Here is a 24,965-nt window from a genome sequence, read left to right as displayed (position 1 = left end):
GTCCCACCTTTGCATGCCTTGACCTCAGGGAGATTCAGTGGTCGGTTTGTGTATTTAAAGTAGTATTGAAGTGGAGAAAAATGCATCTGTGAACCAACCTGCCCTGAGCTCAGTGCCCTGCGTACCCACGCAGTCTGTTCTGACCCTAATCTCGCTGCCTCTGTGCCTGAGACTTGATTTCTTTTCAGCAGTTAAATAGTTAACTGCAGGACTAATTGGCTTTGAGAGCTCCAGTCCTTTGCAACAGATTATTGGCATGCTGGTAAGAGCAGCTCCCTTCCTTCCCTTCCCCCATCATTATAAAAACATGTACTGTAGTGAGAAACCAAATACCACATGGCGCCCTACACGAGCCCATCAGTGCTGCAGCTCGGCGTTCCGCACAGAACTCTCTTTATATTTGGCAAGCTGAGGGAGAAAATTCTGGAAAGAAGATCTCAGTGATAGTGGCTGAATCAGCAGATTTATTGGCACTGTGCAGGGTGCTGGTGCCCAGAGCCCCACATGCACACACCCACTCACCCACCCCACGCCAGCCTGGGGAAGAGGCGAGGGGGGTGTTTCTCAAAGGCAGCCGGGAAAGGCTGTTCTGCTCACAAGGAGAGCTCTCTGTGCTCCCCGTTGCGCCTCCGTTTGTGAGGTTATGGCTTTGCTGAGGGCTTTCAGGAGTCCCCGAGGGACTGAATGTAAAGAAAGAAAAATGAAAGCTTTAAAGGAAAAAACCCAAGTTGCATGTGTGGTTTCCTGCAGAGGTGTTTTCAGGCAGCTGTCTACAGAGGCAGTCGCCATTTCGTGAGGCGGCATTAATGCTGAGGGAGGAGACATGTTGTGTACGTGGGAGTTTGTATGTTAAGGTTTTTCCCCTCTTTTTTTATCCAGAGGCTTATTTATTCCACCTTCACTCTCTTTCAGACCAAAGGCTTTAATTTTTAAATTTAAGTTAAAAAAAGTAATAACAAGAAAGAAAAACAAGGGAAAAGTTCTCCCGAGGGAATCACAGTGTGCAACCAAAATCAGATCTTTCTCCAGGAGACTTAAAAAACTTTTAGAGGTGTGATGTGGTTCCCAAAATGCCACCAAGCCCATAGCAAGCATAACCAAGATGAGAAGGTGGCTGTGCACCCAGCATCATGGAGACATGGCTGAGGTGTTTGGGGAAAATGTAGTACGTGAAGTATTTTTTAAACAGAGTGTTTGTTTCTGGTATAAAAAGATGTCTGCGCACAGACCACAGATGATACCAGCCCTTTTTGACTTGCATGGGCTGACTTGACTCCATGTACTAGGATATTAGTTTTGATCTAAAATCTCAGACTACTGCTAGGGCTGCAGAACTGCTCATTGGATCAAAAGAGAAAAAATACTGATTGTGGCAGGAGTGGGGTCAGGCTGAATCCCTTTCAGTGAAGAACTCTTAGAGGAAGCAACAGCATTTCTGTTAAGGAACTTTGGTGTTGGACCTTACTTTTCCCACTGTGGGATCTTTCACTTGCAAAATACATTATAAGGCTCATTTATTTAACAACTCTGGGAGCTAGGAGAGGAAGCATTAATGTGCTGGCGTTTGGGAATACAGGCGATATTGTTGCATTTGATTTTGGTTTTGTGTCATTATTTTCTGGTTTCAGAGTCAGGAAAAGCTGCTCATTTATTCTTTATGTAGCTGTATTTTTATCCTGGCTTCTTAAGGAGGCAGGGCTTATGAAATCATGCTGTTAGAGGCCTTGAGTTTTTGATACGATGTTCAATTTCAACAAATTTTAATTCTAGAGTTTCTATTCCTTGAGGAGGCTGCAGGTTACAGAGATGAATTAGTGCTTCTGCTAAAGAATGAACTCCAAAATGAGTGCAAAAGCTATATTTTCTGCTTCTCTTGCTTGACCATCAGTATCTGTGTGCCAGTTGACCAGTCATCAATGTACAGCTCTAAAATGATTGCAGCCTCTGCCTGATATGGTGCAGGAGTGGGGATGCTGCAGCAATGCAGTGCTAGTTGGCTGTGTGGGCTGTCGACTGTCAGAGAAGCAGCCTTGTTATTTCAGCTGCTCACCAAAGACTTGGTGTCTTCTAACCGTGACACTCAAATCCAAACTAGCAGTGGAAAATGTATTAGTCATATTTAAACCCAAGTGTAAGTCAGATTTCTCCATGTCAGTTGCAGTTGAATTTTGCAAGGTGTTTTTTAGACCCAGAGCGAGGTGAACAGTGCCTCCTTTACAAGCCTATCACATGCAAGGATTCCTTCATTACAGAAGAGCAATGTAAAGAAACCTTTTTTTGCACCTAAAGACTTTCTTGATTGCCCTTTTGTACTCTGCTAAGGTTACATTAAATCTGCAGGTCAAATGAAACTTGAAAGCAGTGTGCACTCAGCAATACAGAGTACAGAGCTCTCGTATGAGGTTCATGCACATCTTTGATTTGCCTGTGTAGGACTGTGCGTTATGATGATAATATAAAGCATAAAATAACTGTCATATGTAAAAATTACTTTTCTAAGACATACTCTTCATTTTCTCCTGAACTTAATCCCATTTTGTTAACATCACTTGAGTAGACTTCAACTTCATTTTTTTTTGTTCCAATTTTCATAATCTTTACTAAGTTTGTGTATATATATATGTATAAATAATCCTACATTAATCTTTTGAAGGGAACAGTTTTTACTCATGCAGTAACAGTACTGTCCTTGACTGTTCATTATCAGTACATGATAGAGTAGCCAGGAACACAATATCTTAAGAATTGGAGTTTAAGAAAAAAAAAAGCCAGTTATTAAAGTCCCAGTGTTTCACTTTTGTTCGTGTTATTATTCTAAATTATGCAAACATTTGGTTTTATATCCTACACACACAAACTGATGTTCCCATCAGTTGTAGGATACTGATTTTTCCTCCAAAGCTTTCTCTGATCTCCTTGATCTTATATGCTAGATCAGAGAGTTCAAGTGTACTGTTTAATACCAGTAACGTGTTGCTTGTTAGAAGAGACATAATTAATATTATTCCTTTTGCTATTATTAATAAAAATAGGTAAGAAAAAGAAATGTTGGGGAAAACAAAGAATAGATGCAATTATACCTACATGTGCAAAACTACATGCTTGCTCTTACTCTTGACACTCAGACTTCTGCTTTATACTCTTTTCCCCTTCTACATACTGGGTTAGTCCATTTCAGTTGCATATTCAAGTTGCATATATGTTAATTTTCTAAATTCACTTCATATGCTTCCAAATCCTCGGGACAACATTCAGTTTAGACACACCAAGAAAAACCTGGAGTAATTCCACCGACCTAAATGCAATTACTCAGTGCAGAATTAAAGTCACAGGCATGTAACTTCAGATCCATGTGTCTGAAGTAACAATAACAGATGAAAATTTCAGCTTTTTTCATGAACTTAAATGTTTCTGAGCCTTAAAGCGAGACACATTTATATAGAGAGGTAATAGCTTCTTGTTATATCCACCATTAAATCTTGAAGAAAATAAGTCACACTTTGGGCATGTAAAACCTAGTTTGGGTCTTCCACTGAGTAAAATCACAATAAAAATTGCAGTCAGATTTTTCAGGTAGTGGTCAAGCACTGTGAATGTCTCACCCAAGATGTCCTGCATTCCCTCTGCTGCTTTCATTGTACAAAAAGCCACTGACCTAATTTTGTGACAGGACTATACCAACAGTGTTTTCCTGGGCTGCTAACATTTTCTCACCAGCTCACCTTCTAGTACTAATCTTTGTCTAAATATAAAAAACCCCAAACCACTGTGAATGATTTCAAGCTGAAACAAGGTAATCACTGTTAATGGCTTGGTCAGAGAGAATGAGTATTTGTTTCAGCATGCAAATCTCTTGCCTGCAACAGTTAAAGCTGCTCATGATGGAGTTTAGATGGATGGCATGTCTGACATGCACAAAATTGCTCTAGTCCCCAGGTTGATGAGCTCTCCTAGCTGGATAAAGCTCTGGAAGGAGCCAGTTTATAGCAAATCCACTGAAGGAAGAAAATATAAAAGCTCACGGGAAACATCAGTCTGACATAGAAGCTATTTCTGTTCAGGTGACATTCTAACCCAAGTGTGTTCCTGATACAATATCGCTACACCAAAAATTGATTGGATTCCACATCTAACAAGTATTGACAAATACGAAGTTTGTTTTGAGCTGCAAATATAAGGGGTCTTCTCTTTCAAATAGATGTGGTATATTACAACAGAGTAATTCAGTGCTTCATCACAGTGTCTTTATTTTAAAGAAGTATAGGCTTGTAAGATTTCAGGGAAGAAAAGACACAGTTTCTTTTCACTGCATGTGGCAATTTGCTGAATAATGCATCATTTTGTCAACTATTGTATAGCAATCAATAAAATGCCCTTCGGTGCTACCTGCACACAAGAGACAAGAATGAAGATATTATGGAAACAGGCATGAAGCTTGCTTGAAATAAAAATCTCAGTTCTGTACTTGTGCCTTTGGAGGCCCTGGGTTGTTTTTTCTTGTCGTTCTACAGTAGCTCTAACTCGTGTTCAGTTGAGGGACCTTCATCACGTTTGTGTCACTAGTGTGAAGCCCTTTGCCTCAAAACTTTCAGGGAGATTTACCAAGAAAGTATACTTGTTGTTATGGTCATCATGTAAACTTTCCAAAGTCTCCACTGCAACTCAAATGGAGAGTTGGTAAAAAATAAGAGCTTATAGTTGGGTTGTTTTGGTTTTTCTTGTCCTTGATTTTGCTGTGTGAATAAAATCCTGTGCTAAGTCTGCTTTCCCTTCTCTCATCATACTCCTCAAACACTTAAGCAGTTATGCTTTACTGGCTTGTGGCTGCAGCGCATAACTTTCAAGGATGGATTTTCAGAATGTCTTTGGAAAATGAACTTGAAATCTGCACGAGAAAGTAATTGTGCTGGAATTTCAAATTATCTACATTTAAACCAAACCCCAAATAATTATTAATGTCATTGTCTAGATCTTCTAAAGAGGTATTTTCTTTCCAGCTACATTTAAAGTTCAAATATTCTGAAGATTGCACTTATAAAATGTTCTCTTCTAACTCCTTGCATAATTGCATGATGTTTTGGAGAATGATAGAATCTTTATTCTGAAACAGAAGATTGGGTATAGCTCTCAGCCTTGCCAATGCTTTTTTTTTCACAGACTCCTGATAAAACAGTGACCACCTCTCAGCTCAACAGAATGCTCCTATCTGCAGACCACGTTTACAGCCAGAGTGGTAAGACAAAGAACACTGTTTGCAGCTTCTACCTTTTAAAGTGATCTAAAACCTGACCAATATGTCTAATCCTTGCACATTTCCAGTTCTACAAGCTTCCAAGCAGCAAACTTCCTCAGTAGAGAGAAGTTAGAGTATGAGTCAAGCCACAGAAGCTGCCTTTGTAGCTATAGGTATTAAAGTTCCTGGGAAGGTGCACATTAGTTTCTCACTTGCTTTCAAAGGTGATTTCAGTAATAAGCAAAGTTGCATCATTCTTTTCCATGTAAGGAGACATGTAATACCTTGTTAGTGCTTGTATAAATTGTAATGTCTAAGTAGGTACAAGCAAAAGGGATCAATCACTATTTTTTCTACTTGTTTGCCAAGCCAAGCAGAATAACTATCTAAAAGCTGACCTTAAAAATAACAGATCCTTTCATACAGGTAGCAAGGGTTAAAAAAGGGAGTAAAGAAACAGATTTGTTGTTCCAAGGTCCAGTAGCTTACTTTAAGAACCAATTAAACCTATTATTGACCAATCACCTAAATTCTTTGACTTCAGACTACTCTAGAGTTTTAAACTGTCACAAGATTTCATCAAAATAAAGGCTGCTGTATCATTCCCATTTTTCTTATGCCTCTAAGATGGCCATTTAAGGCAAGTGCTGTATGTTATGTGTTGAACAAATACAGCATAAGTACCTTGACTGAAATCATTACTGTTTCTTACAGTTAGGATGGCAACAAGGGATAACTTGAAGCTGATCTGTAAAAATAACAAAGAACTTCCAACCCAAACCATTCTACGAACTTCAAGTCTCAAACCTCCTTAAGAAAAAGTGGACTTGATTTCTCAAGGAAAATATATGTATATCCCATAGTCAAGCTACTGTATGGCACAATAATTCTCTCATTAGACAACAGTTACTGGTCTTTTATTTCCCTTATTGTATACAGGAACTCATGCAAAACTGAAATAGTGAGGTGGGTGGCTTGTTCAGGAGCCCTTAGACCTAACATTTGAGCTCAAGCCACAAGATCATGTGTACAGAAACAATACTGATTCTTTGATGCATTGTGAGAACAAGTTAAAAAATTGCTTAGGTAAGGCAGTTAAATCCCACAAAAGATACCAGTTCCACTTCTCATTTCCATTACGTCTTTATACTTTTTAGTGCTAACTTAGTTTTCTTCGAAAATAGGAATAAAAAGAGCTAAATCTTGGTTAAAATTGCTTCACTTTGAATAAACTGAAAAAGCACTGGAGTTTGGCTTAGCACGCTGAAAGACTTTTTTCCGTGGCTATGTTTGTGACACTGATAAGAATTTCTTTCTAATTATTCATGGTAACAAATCTTGCTGCTCACAAGGTCCGTGGTTCTAAATATGAGCACCATAAAAATGCTAACAAACCCACCCCATTAACATAATCTTCATTTTCAGTGTTAAATCCTAGAAACAAAAAGGGCGTATGTAAAAGTTCTCTCTGTGTGTGTAGATGTGTTTGCAATTATTCATTACAGGCTGGAACAAAAATCTGGATTTGAATTCCAGCTTCAGACCCAGAGCAGAACGAATAGCAAGAGCTGATTGCTAGAACTGGTTTTTGTCCTTGCTGGTCCTGTTGCTGCTTGTCTTGCGACAGTAGCAAAAGGGTGTAGCTAGGCTCAACATACCATAGTGATCTTCACTCTTCACGTAGAGAAGTTGGTTCTGTGCTTAGAAGTATGTTGTCTTTACATTTCTGTGGGTGTTACTGTGTCTGCAAAAGCCCACGGGTGCCAGCAGCAGGGGCACAGCCATGCCCTCACAACATTTTGGTGCACATGGCTCCAAAAAGCCTTTTTTTCCAGAAGTGCGATAGGAGGTAATTTCTATCTGCCTCGGCAATTTTAATACTGAATTACTGAGGAAGGAAACGGGAATAAAAAAGAGCAGCTTGTTTGTTTTAGCAACAAATCACAGGTGACACACAAAAGTAGTAGAGCTTATACTGCATTCAGGACAAAGCGACAATTTCTGTGAACACCCAGATTGCAGGAAGTTCAATGCCTACCACAAAACTGCTTACAGTGTTCAAAGGGCATCTGATATCCTGTTTGCGTATTCTCTGCTGAAATAATCCAAACTACTATGCTTGGTTTAGGGCCTAGAAATTTGTTATTGATTTCTTCTGAAAAGTGATAAGAGTTCTGGTAGAAGAGAAGTTTGGTGACCTTGCATATCTCTCCATCTTTAGACTCCTGTGTTCCACTTCGAAAGGCAGATACAATACCTAACCATTTTGTCAAATACAGTTGTCAGTTCTCTGGCCTTTCCTTTCCATTTGTGTCTCTGAAGAGCTGTACTCTACGTGTGTGCCTTGTGCACTGCAAAGAATAAGCTTCTTCACTGATCTTCTGGTATCCTCTGGTAGAAAGGGCATGTTTAGGCAGGCAAGGAAGGGAGGCTGCCCTGTGAAATAACAGTGTGCTTTTGCATGTTGTCCCTAAAGGATAATCATAATCTAAATGGGAGCTGGGGTGTGAAGGAGAAAAGGTTGTAGAAGAAAATAGTTCGTTTGAGTTCCAGAAACCGAGGTTGTGTGCCTCTATCTGCAATTCTAGCCACAGATGCAGTCTTGGAAAATAGTTCCCAAATTAGTAATGGAAACATTAACTTGTCTCATTATTATCTGACATGTGTTTCATAAAACATGGCTGAAGTATTTGGTCTAATGATACACAAAGCAAGAAAGTGTGTCATCTAAAAGAAGAAATAAACTATGTGGAGGAATGTGCAGTTGTGTAGAAGTGCTGAATTTAGAAGGAAAAAAACCTGGGGTAACCACAGAGGCGATAGGAATGATCATTTTGTGTTTATACAGAGCTGACCATGGGAGATAAAAATGTGAAAAGGGAGACTTAGCACTGTTCTACTGTTTCATTGGGAAAGAAGAATGTAAACAGATAGACTTTTATTGGTACGTGAACCAAAGTTGCCTGAAGAGTGCTGCAGCTCTGGAGAGAGTGACGGTACTTGTGTTCACATACACACAACTCACTCGAAGCCAAGAAACAGAAGGGTAATGGATACTTGTGTAAGCTCTTCTGGAGCTGCTTTAGGCTCTTGGTGGCCAGGAAGCAAAAGAGTAGCACTGAGTATATTTCATGAGGATCTTAGACTTCCAGTAATTTTTTTGGTTATGTATAGCAGCAATGCAGCAAGTGACTTTCAAAATAATTTCTGTCTGCCAATGCACGTGACTGATTTTTTTAAAGAGGACTAGGCTATTATACTACAGAGTCTGGTAGAGCTGGAGAAAATCAGGTAACAGTTTGAACATCTAGGTTAGGTCTTGTTCAGTTACAATCTTAAACTCTCCTGACTGGAGTCACACTACTCTTACAAAGTACAATTACGCCTTGAATGCCCAATCTATTTTCTCCCTTTCCTGTGGTTATTACAAGTGATCACACTTTATCTGTTTTTCTAGAAGTGTACTTGTATTCTGGGAGGAAACAATAGAAAGACTGGAAATTGTCCACAGAACTTCTGATCTTGGTTCTTGCTGTGAAGTCATATCTTGCAGTGTTGGCTGAAAATGCCAACATCAGTAGAACTGCTTTTGCTGCACCCTACTTATATCTAGTTCCTGCCTTATCCCTTGATGCCTTTTCTTTTTCTTCATTGTTGGTAGTCTTCCAAGGAGGGCAACATCTGGGTTCTGTCCACATAAATGCCTTTACATAGTTATGTGTGAGTAGTTCCACTGAGAGCAAGAGGATTAACCTTTGCAAGAATCTGAACAAGAATGGAGTTGCAGAACAGCCTTCCTACTCTCCGTAGACTCTGTAGACCATAAATTCAATTGGTTTTGTGAGAGGGGAAAAAAGAAGAAAGGCATTTTGCCCTTTTCCAGTGAGAAGCAGTATCTGTTTTGCTCCACCATTGATTCTTTGGCTGGCGGCTCCCATGCCTTTATGGAGGCTACCACCATCCCTTCTTTGAAGGTGGTAACCACCTTATCACCACTGTCTACAAACCAGTAGATTTGTGTGTGCCTGCCCACTATCCTACACACGGAGCTCAGCATTTCTATTTTGAAAGGAAATACATCTCTTGGCTCAAAATTGTTTCTCCTTGGGGAGCTTAATGAGCTGACCAGCTGACTTGTGGCCTTTCCAGGACCTAGCTCGGGAGATAGCCGCTGAAGTCCAATTGCATGATTTCAAGTGTCAGACTAGATTCTGAGACCTTCCAGGGTAATTTTAAGCATTGTTGGTTTAATTGCTGCCATAACTACCTGATTATCAGTAAGAAAACAAAAAATAATGGGACACCTTTCTTTCTGCTTTGAATGGAGTAAGCTGTGCAAATAAAAGGAGGAGAAAGGCATGCATATAATTCAAAGTGACTGCTGAAGTATGTAAATATTAATTATGCTGTTCTATCATATTTGCTGGGTGTGGCTCTTGCAGTGGAACATCATAACTGACTGAGGACAGGCTTTTATGACAGGGACCAAGAATGTGGAGGATGCCCTTCTATGGTGGTGATAACTGAAGTGGTTTCCATGGCAGTAGTCAAAATAAGAGACAGTGTCCTGGTGAGGTTGCATACGAGACAGTTCCTATGGTGCTGGCTGAGAAAAGCATGATAACTAGTTTTACTTGGGTGTCTTTTTAAGAGGTACTAATGAGGACTGGGCTTGATGCAGTTGCAGTCTCTTCCTCCCATGAGGGTGAGGGGCAGGCTGAGGGTGTACAACCATGAGGAAGCCCAGGGCAGTTGGCTGTACTCAGCTTAAAAGAGCAAAGGTTTTGTGGCACCGCTTTCTGTAGAGAGGTGGAGCCGGTGCCCAGGACTGGTTGTTCGGGCAGGCTGTGGTGCACCAAGGGCCGAAGCACTTTCTGTGGGAGCGGCAGTGTAGGGTGCTTTGGCAATCTGGGCCGTTAGGTGAGAGGTTCTGACAAGCCACGTTAGAGGGGTTGCACCTCACTGCTTCGGACGGGCTGAAGTATGAGGTGATTGACCACAGCGGAGGCTTGAAGAGAAGGCCGTGCTCGGACCAAGCAGGGTCACGGCAGACCTGTGAAGCGACGTAGGGCTAGGGCCGCCCTGGCCAGGTGGGGCTGGGTAGGGGGTGGCGGCGGGGCGGGCGCTCGAGGGGGCTCCGGGCCGCCCTCCTGCCTCTGAGGGGAATCGTGCGGACGGGGCGCGAGCCCGCGGCGGGCGGGGCGGGGGCGCGAGGAGGCGGGCGGCAGCCAATGGGGAGCGGCTGGCGGCTCTCGCCAATACTCGGTGGCGGGCGCTGAGGCGGGGAGGGCGGCCAATGGGAGGCCGCGGCCGCGGCGCGCGCGGACCCGGGGTGGGGAGGTCGAGGGAGGGCGCGGCGCGGCCAATGGGAGCGGTGCGCGCGCTCGGGCCTGGCGGGGAGGGCGCGGCGCGGCCAATGGGGAGCGGCGCGTGGCGCGCGCGCAGCCGGGGGCGGGGCGGTGTGGCGCGCGTTGGGGGGGGGCGGTGTGCTGCCGCCGTAGGTAGGGGGCAGGGGCTCAGGCCCGCCCCTTCCTCGCCGCAGTGAGTAGTGAGCGAGCGGCCATGTTGTGCGGGGGGGAGGGGAGGAAGGAGTTGAGAGGAGACGGGAGAGACTCTCTCACACACACGGCACAAGATGGCCGGGGAAGCAGCCGCAGCTGCAGCCGGGCTCCGGGGCGCTTTCCCCGCCGCTCTGGGCGGGGAGGCACGGCGAGCGTCCCGGGTGCCCGTCTCGAGTGGCAAGTCGGGCCCAGCGCTCTGGCGGTTCCGGGGCGACGGAGGGCGGCGAGCCGGGCTGCCGAGCGGGGCTGCCGACGGGCGGAGGGTAATGGCGCCGGGCTCCGGAGCTCTGCCCGCGCCTCTCCCTCGCCAGGCGGGCGCGGGACCGTCCTTCGCCGCGGGCAGGGCGAGAGGGGGAGCAGCGCCCCGTTCTCAGGGCCCTTGTCGCCTGCCGGCGGGCTGCTCTTCTCCGGGTAAGTGCCTGAGTCTCCTCGCTTCTCGTTGTCCTTTGTCCTTGAGAGGAAAAACAAAATGTCCTTGGAGCCGGGAGGGGGAGGGGGCGCCTGCCTCTCCCTGCACCCCCCGCCGCTCGCTGAGGGGAGCCTCGGGGACCCCCGTTCCTCTCCGAACCCGCTTTTGGGTGAGGGGGGAGCCGCGCAATTTGGGGAGGGAGGGCGACGGGAGAAGGGGTACCGCAGAGGGAGCCCGGCTCGGCGCCCGCCCCGGTGACACTCGTCGGCTCCCGGGCTGCAGAGCGCTCCCCCTCCCCCCTGCTCATGCAGCAGCGAGGGGGCTCCGCACACCCCGACCCCCAATGCAGCACGGAGGATGGGGGCAACTGCAGGCGGGCTCCTCAGTGTAGCAGTGAGGAAAGGGGGGGGCTGCAGACCTGTTCCCCTCCAGTGCAGCATGGAAGGGGGGCATCTGCAAACCAGCTTAGAACTCCAATGCAGCAGTAAAGGGAGGGGGGGGGAGAGGTGAAGAGTGAACTACATCATCAGTTAAATGTTTAGCCCTAAGCCCGTATCTCTTTAAAGAGCATTTGTTGCCCATTGCTACTCAGATGGGACTAGGTTTTCGTAGTTTATAAGAACAAAGACGCCATGTCCTTTTCTTTTAGAAATAAAACTTGGTGGTTTTTGTGGGGTGTTGGCTTTTAACTCTTTCTAGACCAGCCAGAAAAAAACAGGCTGCGGATGAGACAGCTTAGGACTTTACTGAAACAATAGATAGAAATTTACTTCACTTGGAAAACAGCAGTTCAGGTGCAGAACTTTAAAGGAAACTCTGAAGAATTACGTGCAATATGATTTTGCAATTAAAACGGCTATACAACAAGTTACAAGCTTAAAAAAAACAAAGCTCGGTCATGCCAAGTTTACAGTTTAAAGTTGGCAAAACAGTTGTGATTTAGACGACAGCACGAGAAGAAAAGGTAGTTACTTAAATATGAATTACATGATAGGAAAACGAATGGCTTTGTGTGTGACATTAAAATCTTCTAAAAAGCATTTCTAGGGTGTCAGTTTTGTTTTTAGTATTCAGTTTACGCATTTTTCAGGGAGCTTTCAGTCATTTCTGTTTACTTAGCGTTTTTGTTGTTGTTTCGAGGTTTAATAATTTAGAAGTTGTACAACACCTATTGCAAGACTTTGCAAAAATGCAAGTTTAAAGGGAATGCCTGACGTTTGTTTTATGTTGTCTTGCACTGATCATTTGCCATTTTAAGGGTAAAATTGTAATTCCAAATGTATCAAAAGTCACTGTAGTAGCACAAGAGGTAAATATTAAGAACTTTAGTTTTAAGTGGAGATTGTGTACATCCATATTTGTTGGATTTATTTGGTGCACACTTCTCTAGGGTTATAAAACTCCGTGCAGGTTTTAAATATTGCAGTTGGAAGTAAATCTGCATTTTTGGGTACTTTGTAAATACGAATCTGTCATTACAACAATGAAAGTTGGCTTTTATTTTAAGAATACAAATACAAGTTTCGGCAACCATTGTACTTCTATCACCTTCATGCAGAGTGTTCGGTATCGTTATTTTAGGTTTGGATTATGGTGGTTTTATAACCCCAGCAACAGTTCTGCAGTGTAGAACAGGTTGTGACATACACACTTTACTGAAAAGAAAGTTCTAGTTTTAGGTGGGTGTCTGCTGTATTTTTATTTCTTTTAAATAGGGATAACATATTTTTTAATAGCTTTGACTTGTTTCAGGTACTGAAAATAAAACGGCAGCTAAGTATCCCTGAATGTAAATTGCTCTTAATTCTTAAAGTATTTTATTTAATGGTTGTGCATTTTTGTATATGTAAGGTGTAGGAATTTAAATTTAGATGTAGGTAGCTTTTTTAGTGAATGTTAAAATGCTTTTTAAACTTACCCACATATTTACAGAGTGATTGCAGACTTCTGGAGTATGAAGTAGTGATGATAAATGTAACTGCTGCGAAAGAAAATGTTAAGCCTTTTCGCAAAAGGCGAGAAAAGTTGGCTAGAGGTAGTGCAAATATGGTGCTCCTTGTGTTAAAGGGCATAGTTTGGGATCTGATTAAAGGTTAAAGATGCTGAAGGCTTTAAAACTATATTCTGAAGGGCAAGAAAGGGATCTCTTTTTTTTTTTTTTTTGATGGAAATCAAGTAACTGAAGCTGATGACAGAAGCCATTTTAAAATTACTTTGCTATCACTAGAGATTTTATTTAATTTTTCATAGCCTACTTCCAAGGACTTTAACATACAAAAAAAGTACAAGGACAGAGAGGTATTGTGTGGTAATTTACTCCAGAAAAAAACCCCTTAAACTGGCTCGACATTAGATCTTTAGGTCATTCCAAATTAAAGTAGTTGGAGACGGAAGAGCAGATTGCAGTTATTCATGCAAAAATACAGATCATGCCTGTTGTATGTCAGTCACTCTCCATCTTTTCTTTCTCCTTCAGCAAAATGTGCACAGCCACCCATACTTTCTTTATCTTTAGAACACAACTCTAAAAATAACTGTTACTGCTATAAGTTTTTCCTAACTTAATTATTACCTAAAGATCCATCAGTTTCAAGCATCTGACTTGTTCTGCTTTTCTAAAGCAAATGCTGAAAATTTTCATACTCTTTGTTTTTTTTAGGTAGAATTCCATGAACAATACCTTGTTTCCTGACTGGCTTCCAGAAAAATCGTTCATACCTTCATTTCTTAGGTAAGAGTGGTTGTAACTTGTGCTAGTATGTCTATTTGGTTGGTTTTTTTTCATCTGGGGATTTGCCTTTTTGCTTCTGTGCAAACTGGGGAGAAAAAAACCTCATTTTTAAATTGGAGGGGCCACATTTCATAAACCATCTGGACTTTTTAAAAGCCCATTTTTTGCGGATATGGGTAGACTCTCTTAAAAGAATGTGACATTTATACTTTACTGAGACTTTTTAAATAAGTGGATTGATATTTTTTGTGTGTACACATGCATATACTTTGGATTTGGTGGGAAATCCCAGTGTTTTCATACAAACCCCGAAGTTCCGTAACGTCCCAGTGAAAATGTGCTTTGAACTTAAATTGGGTTTTTTTTGTACTTAATATGTTTGTAACATTAGTGCTTGGGGATATTGTAGAATTTGTCTGTGACAGGACTAACTCAACACTTTAGGCATTTATACAGAAGGAGGTTTTTGGGGCCTGTTTCTCGTTTTTAGAGCCCTGAATGCTAATGCTTGGTAAGGATAAAATATTGCAGGTTTGTACTGTAGGTAAAATCATTATTAATCTTAAGATGCCTTATGTGTTTTGGAAAAGTTAATATCAATCAAGAACATTAGAACTGTAGGGAAGGTCTGTATGTACCTTTGTTTTCAGACAAACCTGGTTTTGCTTTTTTTTTTCTTTAAAGGTTATTACTGGATATTGTTGCTTCCAGAGATTTGGATGGCTGGTTGGGTAAAAGACCTTGTGCAAAGTTCTGTGCTGTGCAGAGCAGGTATGTTATATTGTGGTGTAGATTTGTTTATTTTAATTATCCATAAAGTAATTTTTTGAGCAAAATAAACATTATAAACATATAAGCTACTTTTTTTTTTACCTTGTTGAATTTTCTTTCACGTTTCAGTGCCTTTGAGAACTCCTAATGTGTACTAAATACAGTAATGTTTATGTCTCTTTACACATCCTGACATTACGGTCACTCATAAATTACATGTTTTTTAAGAATCTGAAATGACCATGTCAACACATCTTAAAATACAACTGTACTTATGAGGATTACCATCTCTACTAAGGAACTTTTAGTCTAATCAAACTTAAGAAATGCTTTCCCTTCAGTTTACGGTATTGGTTCATTAGCAGTACGTATACACTCGTAAGCTTTTCCCTTACAATAAACTTTTTTTATAAAAGCAACATAGAAGTTCTCTTTTCAATGTAACTTTAAAAGCCTAAACCTGCACCCAGTTGTTGTGAAGTATCTTGCTGTCCTTCTTGCAGTCAGCTTTCTAATGTTTTGTTGTTTTAGTTTGTTTTTTTTTTTACACTATAAGATTCTGTATTTAGAGACAGTAACATGTTACATTTAAGTCGTGCTTTCACCACTGTGTAATTAAAGTTGGGGATCTTGTTTGCCTGTTTTAACTGATACCTTTTCACAGCTTACCATCCTAACGTACTTCAGTACTTATTCAGGACCTCTGAATGTAAGGCGTCTTCATGAAGACATATGTTTCAGATGCTCAAAAATACTCTTGATAATTGTTTTTTAAAAGTACAGAATTGATCACAATAACCCAAGATTACAGATCTTGTGAACCCCTACCTGAGGGCAGTTCTTCTCTTTGGCTGGGGTGAAGGTTTAAGCCTGTTCGTATAAGAGAAGTCATACACCGGTCTTGAATAAGCTTTTTAAAGACATCTCTTTAGGTCATAGTAATAAAGGTTCGATAGTAAACCTTTAACTGCAGTTAAGTGATTGCTAATATGCGAGGCAAAATGCAAATAATGTTTATGAGTAATAGACATGCTCCATACACCATGGGTGTCCTGCAACTAAACACAGCTAGCAAACAAAGCTGTTAGGTACGTTCTAGAACTTCATTGTGTAATTGCCTGCTGTGAAGTTTGAGAATTGGAAGCTCAAGTTAAAAATAGTCGGGTTCCTTGAGGAGAACAGCAGAACACATTTGAAATCCCATGTTTCCCATTGAAATCCATTTCCAATTTAGGGGGTCAAAATCACCAGATAATCCACAATGTATTACGATTAAGGGCAAGACTAGCCTGGTTGACATAAATATCTGATAGTAATGATAGGTAGAACTGAACTTGTCAGGCTCAAGATGTGTATTGCTGATGTTAAATCCTTAAATGTCTAAAGTGACACCTTTTAGTTGTCCTACTTTCAAAAAAAACAAACCCAAACAAAACACGTTGTTCAAGAGCATCTTGGCTGACCTGAGTGTTTTATGATGAATATGAAGTTGAGCACTTTGATCTTGATGGTCTTGCTATATTGTCATGGTGCTGTTTGTGCTAAACAGATACTATAATAAAAACAGTTTTAAATGTACCTTGGTACTTTTGTGGTCTCTTTGGAGCTGCTTTTTTATGTAAGAACAACATGTTTTCATCTAGTTAATGTCAGCTTCATTTTTAGGTTAGACAGATCTCATTAGGCTAGATGAATCCTACCAAAGACTGGAGGAAACTTTTAAGTTTGTAGCAACTCCACAGCATAGTAACTGGCAGGATCAGAAGAATACTCTCCAATTGAGTCTTAAAAACCTTTTCCGTGGAGGAAGCTGTTCTTCTGTAGTGATACAAACCCATATTAACTATTCTTGTAGAATTAATTTGTAGCACTCGCAGCTTTATATGGAGAAACGTTGATGTGGTGGTGTATATCATCTTTGCCACGATGCTTTCTTAATTTATCCTGAAAAAGAGTCTGTTGTTAGGTATATAGATTTAGAGCTACTGACCTCACCTCATACTGTAAAAGGAGCTTTGCTTTCCTGATTCTTAAGCAGTGCCAATCATTTGTCATAGGAGCCATGGATATATGATGCAAGGCAAGCGTTACATGGCGTAGGCTGTACTGTATTTGTGACGTCTAATTTTATGACGTAAAAATAAATACAAGCCACAACTCTTAGGACTGCTTAAAACCAGTAAATTTATATTTAAATAGGAGGTGGACTACAAACTCAACAATTACTGTGACTGATCTGATGAAAAGACTTGTAGTTTGCCATTTGTTACATAAATAGAATCTTAAATAAGAAATAGAAATGTTAAACTGAAAGGCTTGTTTTTCAGTTGAAAGTTGTATTTACTGACTATAGTTTGTGACTCTTAGCATAAACTTTCAGCTTTTGCAATGAATTCTGTAGTTCAAGAGTGAATGTATTTTGGATGTTAAAAAGCTTAAAACTCAGTGGTATAGTTTATAATGGTGGAAAGTGATCGCTTGTGATCACAGGAATAAAATGTAATACGTCATTAACATCTTGGTGCAGTCTTTACTAAACTTGTTAATTGGCTCATCACTTCAGAATAGAGAAGCCTTACTACTGCTAAGTGATACCACTCTGACAATTACTTGATTCTGCTCTTTGAGTCTTAATAACTTTTTCCATAGAGGAAGCTGTTCCTCTGAGGTGATATAAAAGCCATTTTAAGTATCCTCGTTGAAGTTTCTGTGAAATTACTGTAACTGGATGCTAACTGTAGAATCAAAGAAAACGGGAACAAAAGTGAATGCAGATCATGCATGTTTAGCTGTGCTGTAAATGATTAAAAGTGGCTGAGAGCTCTTAAGTTGAAAATCTTTCAACTATTAACTTTATTCAGTCTTCACATGTTTGAATTGTAGTTTGTAAGTGTCTTAAAGTGAAATGGGACAGAAGGACATTTAAAGGGCATAAGTAAACCTCTCTACTTAATATGCCTCTGAGGCTTTGCATGACTGATAGGTGCTTCGTGGATGATCGAAGTCCAGCAGCCATGTTGTGTTTCTTCTACAAAGCACCCATCCACCATTTTAGGAGTACTTCAGTTTCATGCTTCCACTTAGTAGTAGCTGTTGGATCACATTTAAATGCGTTATTTAAACCTTTACATTTCATATTCATTCTGGTATTCTACATGTTTGTGCCAGTTTAGTACTGTATTTTTATAATTTTCCCTTTCTGAGGGAATCTTTCCATATTAATAAAGAGACTGTAGTTCTGTTCATCACAGCTTGCTTTCTGCACATCTGAGTAGCTATCAATTTTAGAGGAGAATTTAGAAAATGATAGAAAATTACACACAGTGTGCTATCACTGAGTAGGTTCAGTGAGTTTTACATAGTTGAGACTATATTCCAATATGAGCAGATTCTGAGAGATCACAAGACAAGCAGTTTGATTGTAGATATTAGGTGGCTAGCTTGTACCCCTCATGATAGTGGATGACTTCACGCAGTTGGAATGTACAGTAAAAAAAAGGGAGGTTTGGGAGTTGTTTTAGAGTTTTTGGACTTTAATCTTACTGTCTCTGCCTAAGGTGATTTTGATTTACATGTTTTATTGATGTGGATTGCCAACAGACATTTTCAAAGTAGAGTTTTTAAATTTGGGCCTTTCCCATATTTGGATAACTTTGAGATAAAGAGTAGATGAGTTGTTCCATATGGGTTTGTTAGATAACTTCATTGCATCTAGTTGATTCTACTGTTAGGTAAAATTAGTGTTTTAATTGTAAAGTGGAGTCCAGATCAACTACTTGAAGCAAGCTTCCACTTGAATGCCCAATTGAACTTCTTGAGAAAAAAAATATCAAAAAAGATTTGTTGTTGTTGTTGATTTGTTTCTCAGGGGATTTATGTACAGGACTGGGTCTGAATTTCCTGTGTGGCTTGCACAGGTTCTTTGATAACAGCTGTCCTATTAATACTTTAAACTTGTTATGAAAACATATGCTAGGACCTTTTGTAGTATTTTTAGGCCAGTGCTCTGGTCTTCTAGACTTTTAAGGATTTTTTTGGAATTGATTTGTGTTTTTTAAGGTTTTTTCATTTTCTTTTAATTCAAGTGTTTAATATATCATTTTCCCTACAGATGTGTTGAGGAATTGATTTACTCACTGTAATCAAAATAACTGCTCTTGGTTGAAGCACTGGTAAGTTGTTATTCCTAATAACATTTACTTTTTAGCTTTTAAAAAAACTCAACAAATGCACGTGGCTGTAATGTTTAATTTACTGAAATTTTTGACTGAATAGACCCTGAAGTTCCTCAAAGTGTGTCTGTGTGCGCATATGTGTTTCTAGAAGGCTCAGTTAGGATCACAGGATCATTCTTTCTGAGCTGTTAGGAAATGAAGTTATACTTTGGTAGTACTCCCAATTTGTCTTACTGGAGAACAACTTTCATATCTAACTGTAGTTCTTTGGTCTTCTGCTTCTGTGATTTGACTCCATATATCATTGAGAACTATTAAATCATAAATTTGCTTGTTCAGAAGGGTTTGTCTTACAAGCATCTTGTGTAGCCCTCTTAGACATCTGTCTGAGTTTTTGAGCAGATAGTAACTGTCTTCTTTCTGTTCTATGATTGTTCTGTTTCTGTCCTTCATAAAGCTTCAGCTTTGCAGGAAATTGTGTGTAATGCTGACAGAGTTTCCTGTATGAAAGTGTTAGCTTGTAAGACTTCATTTAGGAATCTTTTGTCACATAGTCAAAATGCAAAATTGGCAGGCTTGAGTACAAAAATTAATTCAGTTCTATACTGGATAAATATGGGAATATTTCTTTAACTTTCTTCAACTAAAAGGAATTTGGTGATGATGTCCTTTTGCTGTTTCTTGCACACCCCACGACTCTTGGGAGTTGGCTTTGGAAAGATCCAAAGCTCTTTTGTCTTCCTGTCTGCCTAAAATCCAGACTCCCTGATTCTACATTTTTAATTAGGGCATCCATTGCATTTTGTGAACATGATTTTAACTTTTTTTTTTTTTGTGGGAAGCTCTGATCCCGTAAGACTATAGCTGGGAATATATACTTTTCTTTAAAAGAGACGGTTTTTTGGAGACACATCTTTCAGTATGACATGCTACCTGAGTAATGCCTGCCCTAGACTACAGATAGCTTGAGAAAACATTGTTCCAAAATGCAAATCCTCTCTCATTTCAATGGATGGATGATAAGAGATTTTTAAGTGTCCAATGGCTGTGTATGTTAGCAGAGCCCTTCAGTAGCCCTGCTTACCTTGTACAAACTTGAGTGCTAGAAAAGCAACCACTCCCTCTTTGTACCCGAAGTCTCAGGCTCTCTTCTGCCCTACTCAGATGACGTGGAGGCTAACGTAGAGCTCTTCTGAAAGGAAAATGGAATATGTGGGAGTGAGGTGCAAACCTTGCCAGGCCATGTTATCATGGCCTTGTACCACTTTTAGATACATTTCATTTTGAACCAGCTTTATCGCTGAATTTTCAGCCCAGAAGCAAAATAGTAGAATTCACAAACTTTGAGGAATTCCATTCTTACTAATGTACATGTGCTCAGTTGTGATGGTCTTTGGTGTTTCATCTCGTCTCCCACTGTGCTCTGTGAGTTTTATTACTTTGTTCTGTCAGATGTCTTAAGCTACTTTTCTCACACTGCAGGTGTGTGTGGCCCAGCATAGTTTTTACTATAGTAGAAGTAAAAGTTACTTCTTCCAACCGTTCCTCGAAATTCTTCCTATGCTGTCCACTGTTGACTTCTTTCCCCTCAATCACCTGCTATGATCTCTAAACATGTGACTCACTTTCCTTTTTTTTACATCAATCTTATCTGTTTCTACATATATGTGCATTTTTTAATGTTTTCTCTCATTGGATTGTAGGTTAGGTATTGTCACATCTGGCTTCTTGGGCAGGAATTTGGCTTTACAGTTACACAGCTTAGTAATTATTCCATCCTTTTCTGTTTCATAAGCCTTATCTAAAAGAAGAGGTAAATGTGAAACTCTCAAGTTAAACTCAATTGACTTAAAGAAACAGATGCCTTCAAAAGGAGTCACTCCAAAATGTGTTTGTAAAAGCATCCAAATGTAGAGTCTTGGAAGGTCTAGTATTGCCCTCTCTGGTTAGCATAGATAATGTTTAGTTGAAGCACTGATTTCCTTTTTGTAATAGAAGTGTCAAGTTGGAAACAGCAGGAGCTTTAATGAAGTTGGCATACTTTGCTTGATGCAATAGAATTTATCATTCAAAAATAATTCCCACAAAAGAGTGCATCAAGTCTGTGAATAAAGTCATGTCTCACCTGAGATGGATCTCCAAATATGAGAAACCTGGCAAACAGCCTTTCTTAGCTAAAAATACCTGATCCTACATGGGTTGTGCTTTTACTGCTCTGGCTTACTGACATCTAATACTGGTAAAAGCAGACTTAGGACTGTCCAGTGTACTTTGTTTCCTTTAGAGATTGGACAGAACATCATTTATGGACTTTAGATGTCAATAAAGGACACGTCTGCTTTCTCCTCTAGTGTACAGGTTACCACAGACGTTGTCTTTGAGAACAAAATCTTGCTTTAATTGAAATAGGAAGTGTAGAATTGAGGTTTGGTTTGCTCAGAACCACATTCTGTCCGCTCAGCTCCCTCTGTTGGAGTGAAGTGCATTCCCTTTCTAGCAGTATATCACCTCAGATTTTAAATTTAAGCCTCAGAGTGTGAGGGATTTCACTCTGGAGAGATTTGGGAATGTATTGGTGTCTCAGGCTCTTGTGCTGATGCACTGGGTGTTTTAAATGTTCTTATTGGCCTCTCATCTCGTATGGTTTCAATAGATATGAAATTGCTGAAGCTATGGTTTTGGCCACAAGGGTTGTCTCGTGTTGCAGTGGCCTTTTAATTGGAATGGAACAAATAATTAATTACAAGAAAAACTGAATAGAAAAACATAAATGGAGTTGTTTCAAAACCTGTAGGCATGATTGTGAATGGTTTCTGTCTACTTACGTGGAGTGTCAATGTGTTACCAGTGACTTGAAGGAAACTGTGAAAGTGTTACAGGACTACTCATGTGCCCTGGTTATCATGACTGAAATCCTGTGTTTGGACACAAATACTGTAAATAGTAGGTAGTACAAGCTTGAAAAATGAGATGATGCTTAATTAATGTTACAGAAGAAATTACATAGTTATGTCATCTAGTAAAAAAAACCCTAGACTCTTCAATGGCTACCTTAAGTGTAGGATCCCTGCATGTGCCTTAGTGGAGGAGTATCTTTTATAACATGGTGGAAACTTCTTACTAAAATGCACCTTATTTAATAAGTAAATTAAATGCTGTGAAATCTTTTAAAGGAAACATAGATGTCACATAAAGAAGTGTATGGATTGCTATTAATGTTTTGGCCATTACTGTGGCATCTTTTTGACGTATGAATAATTTAGAACAAGAGCTGTTGTGGCATGTTCTTAATTATAATATGTCATTGGTTCCATTTACTGGAAATTATTTTACAAGGTCAAGAGAAGAGTTTAAAATGAGTGTGGCAAGGTTACTTTCACAACCAAATGCAGGTGTACCTGGTTGGGAAACTCATCCCAAAATTGCTTCTGGCCAGTCTCATTAGTGTCTAAGGCAGAAGGCTAACCCAACTGAAAAGAGCCCTTCAAGGTTGAACAAATGTAACTAAATTACATTTTTTGAAAAGTGGGGAAAGCTGATGCCAGTAATTAAATTTCATTATGTTAAGATTTTGACAATAACTATTAAAAAAAATGTTTTCGTACTCTTGCTTTTAGAGTTTCCACTATGCTTCTGTTAGCACGTAGGAATATTTCGTTGTGATAATAGCAAACAACTTTGTGGTGGATTGTTTTTCATGTTTTGGTACCTTGGTCAAGGCATTAGCATTAAAAATTGAATACAGAGTTTTATCTTCAAATACCTCCATAGGTTTGAGATGAGACAAGTGTGTACCACAAAGAACTAAAAATACCCCAAACCTAAAACAGTCCCCCCAAAATATTGATTCAGTTTAGTGTTTGTGGAAATTCTTTTGAAATATTTAATTCCTATCTTAACTGAGGTTGAGTTGAATGCTTGAAACAATTCAGTTGTTCAGTTTCTGATATGAAGATCCTGTTACAACCATGCACGTTGCGTGATGCAGAGTGAATTACCAGATCTTCTTCTATGCTGTACTTTCCCATTGAATTTAAAACAAAGAGGATTGTGAAGCAGGACGTTTGGTCAGTTGTCAGACAGAGGCTTGGTGCACTGGTTCCATTGCCATTTGGTTTGTTGTAACTGGTTATTTTTGAAATGAGAATGGGGGAACTGAGTGAGGAGGTGGAGACCACTAGATGGCTCCGCTGATTTTTGCTTTAGTGTGGGTAATTCCCGCATCACTTGTGAGAACCTGCCCAGGATTATCAGGGGAACAACATAGTGGTGAAGTTGGCTTTCAGACTCAAGTGAGGTTAAAGCTGTGCATGTTCCAACAAATAAATTGACATTGGAGTGCAGATACTCAAAATTATGAAGGCATTGTAAACCCCTTTTTTGTCTGTCAGTCTTCTCTACAGTTAGCATTCATTATGAGATGATGTTCTGAACACTTAGTAACTTCCTCTACTTGATTTTTTGCATGTTAAGAGGAATAGTTGTGGTTTTTTTAAGTGCATAAGCTCATTTTTCTTGGATGAAAATGGAAAGATGGTGATAGTTGGTTTGCATTGATGGATGTGGAAGTCATTTATCACTTTGGTTTTGTGAGCTTGGCTGCTGTTATGCGAAGAGTAAGGAGTGTGGATCAGGAGTAGTATGGTGGCCTTAATAAGTACAACTAAGATAACTTGTTACCATGACTTCTGGCATGTCCTTTCCCACCAGTAACAAACCAATCATTCCATTTATTGGGTGTGTTTGCTCCTGCACTGTATGTCTTTACTGATCTGGGAAACTGGGTTAAGATGGTAAAATATCTTGTCTCCAGTCACCATCTGTATGTAGGAAACCAATTTTCATGCCTGATTCATTGACTTTGATGGATCTATGCCTTTGAAGAAAGGAGCATAGTCAGTAGTTTAAAAAAGGCTTATTGTGATAAACTTGGGTTTTCCGCTAAGTAGTGTCAGCTTTAGGAGATGAGTCGGTCCCATAAAGATGATTGCCAGAGCAAATATCTCAGGTTGCCTACTGTTGATTTCTCTGGTGTTTTACCACTATGGAGAAATTTCAAATGGAATTTGTGGGGCCTGGAAAAGTTCTTGGACATGTAATCATACAACCCCTACTCCTTTATAGTTTTGATTAAAGTTTTATTTTTGACTCTTGAACTGATGTCTTGACGATGTTTGTTCATGGTGAAAGTAGATGTTCTGGAATGTGTTAAATGGATTGAAGCATCAGTAAGTTACATGTTTAAATTATCTTCAAGGTACAGTAGTTGAATGTCTTAGTTTAAAGATATGATCTGTATTCCAACAGCATTTTTCTTTTAATTTCCCATAAAGAATCCAATCAGATGAAGAGTGTCAAAAGGAGTCTACGAGTGAGACACCAAGATGACAGTTCCACTGTTGATTGAGAGGTTGTGGAAATGGACTAATGCATGAGTGCTGTGATATGTCTGTCCAAGAAAAGGATGTTAAAACATGGACTCTCGTGTTATTAAACCAGAGAAGATCTGGGTTGTGATCATCCTGTCAAAATGGACTTTGCACTTGAATGATTCAGGGGACTGTATCAGTGACTGTCCAGTGATGGATCTGTTTGAGGACTGGGTGGCAAAATTTTCTTCTTGGGTTGTGTATGCATAAGAGTCAAATTCATGTGGTAAGAGACCTGTTGCTAACCCTTTGGAGAAAATGTAATGTTTTTTTAAGTGACTTAATAAAAGGTTTTGGTTTCTTTCACACTTTGTGTTTGTCCTTTCTGGCTGAATAATGTTATTATTTTTTAAATGGTGTTGATATTGAAGTGGGTTATGTTTTTGGTTGCTTTTGAAGTGAGAAATGCTTTAGCTGCTGAGCACTAAAGGCAAGGTAAAATTTTGTGCTATGCTAGATTTAAAATGTGGTTTTCATTTGCAAATTATGTTCACTTTGCCATGACTTCCAATGAATTTTTATTTACTGTTTTGCTTGTTCAGGTGCTCAATGTTAGAGGGTTTTTGGTACTTGGCCTATTGTCAGGGTACTTCTGCTGCACTTTTGGAAGTGATTTTAAGATGGAATTGATATCAATTGAAGGCTGGGCAAATATG

General features: G+C 40.0%; 1 long non-coding RNA gene across 2 annotated transcripts in view; it reads left to right on the top strand.

Annotated features, from left to right (window-relative positions):
* LOC133625762 (uncharacterized) overlaps positions 1–24,617 on the top strand; it is a 59,471-nt gene extending 34,854 nt beyond the window's left edge. The window contains exons 3-7 of one of the 2 annotated variants that reach the window (XR_009819064.1): positions 5,158–5,233; positions 13,863–13,934; positions 14,619–14,705; positions 18,817–18,877; positions 24,214–24,617. This is a non-coding gene — a long non-coding RNA (uncharacterized LOC133625762). Of the gene's footprint in view, positions 1–5,157; positions 5,234–10,766; positions 11,206–13,862; positions 13,935–14,618; positions 14,706–18,816; positions 18,878–24,213 lie in introns of those variants that run through there. The other variant, XR_009819063.1, reaches the window with a different exon arrangement.
* The last annotated feature ends 348 nt before the right edge of the window (positions 24,618–24,965 follow it).

Source organism: Colius striatus, chromosome 7, assembly GCF_028858725.1.
Source record: "Colius striatus isolate bColStr4 chromosome 7, bColStr4.1.hap1, whole genome shotgun sequence".
NCBI lineage: Eukaryota > Metazoa > Chordata > Aves > Coliiformes > Coliidae > Colius > Colius striatus.
This window is presented reverse-complemented; position numbering and strand designations above follow the sequence as displayed.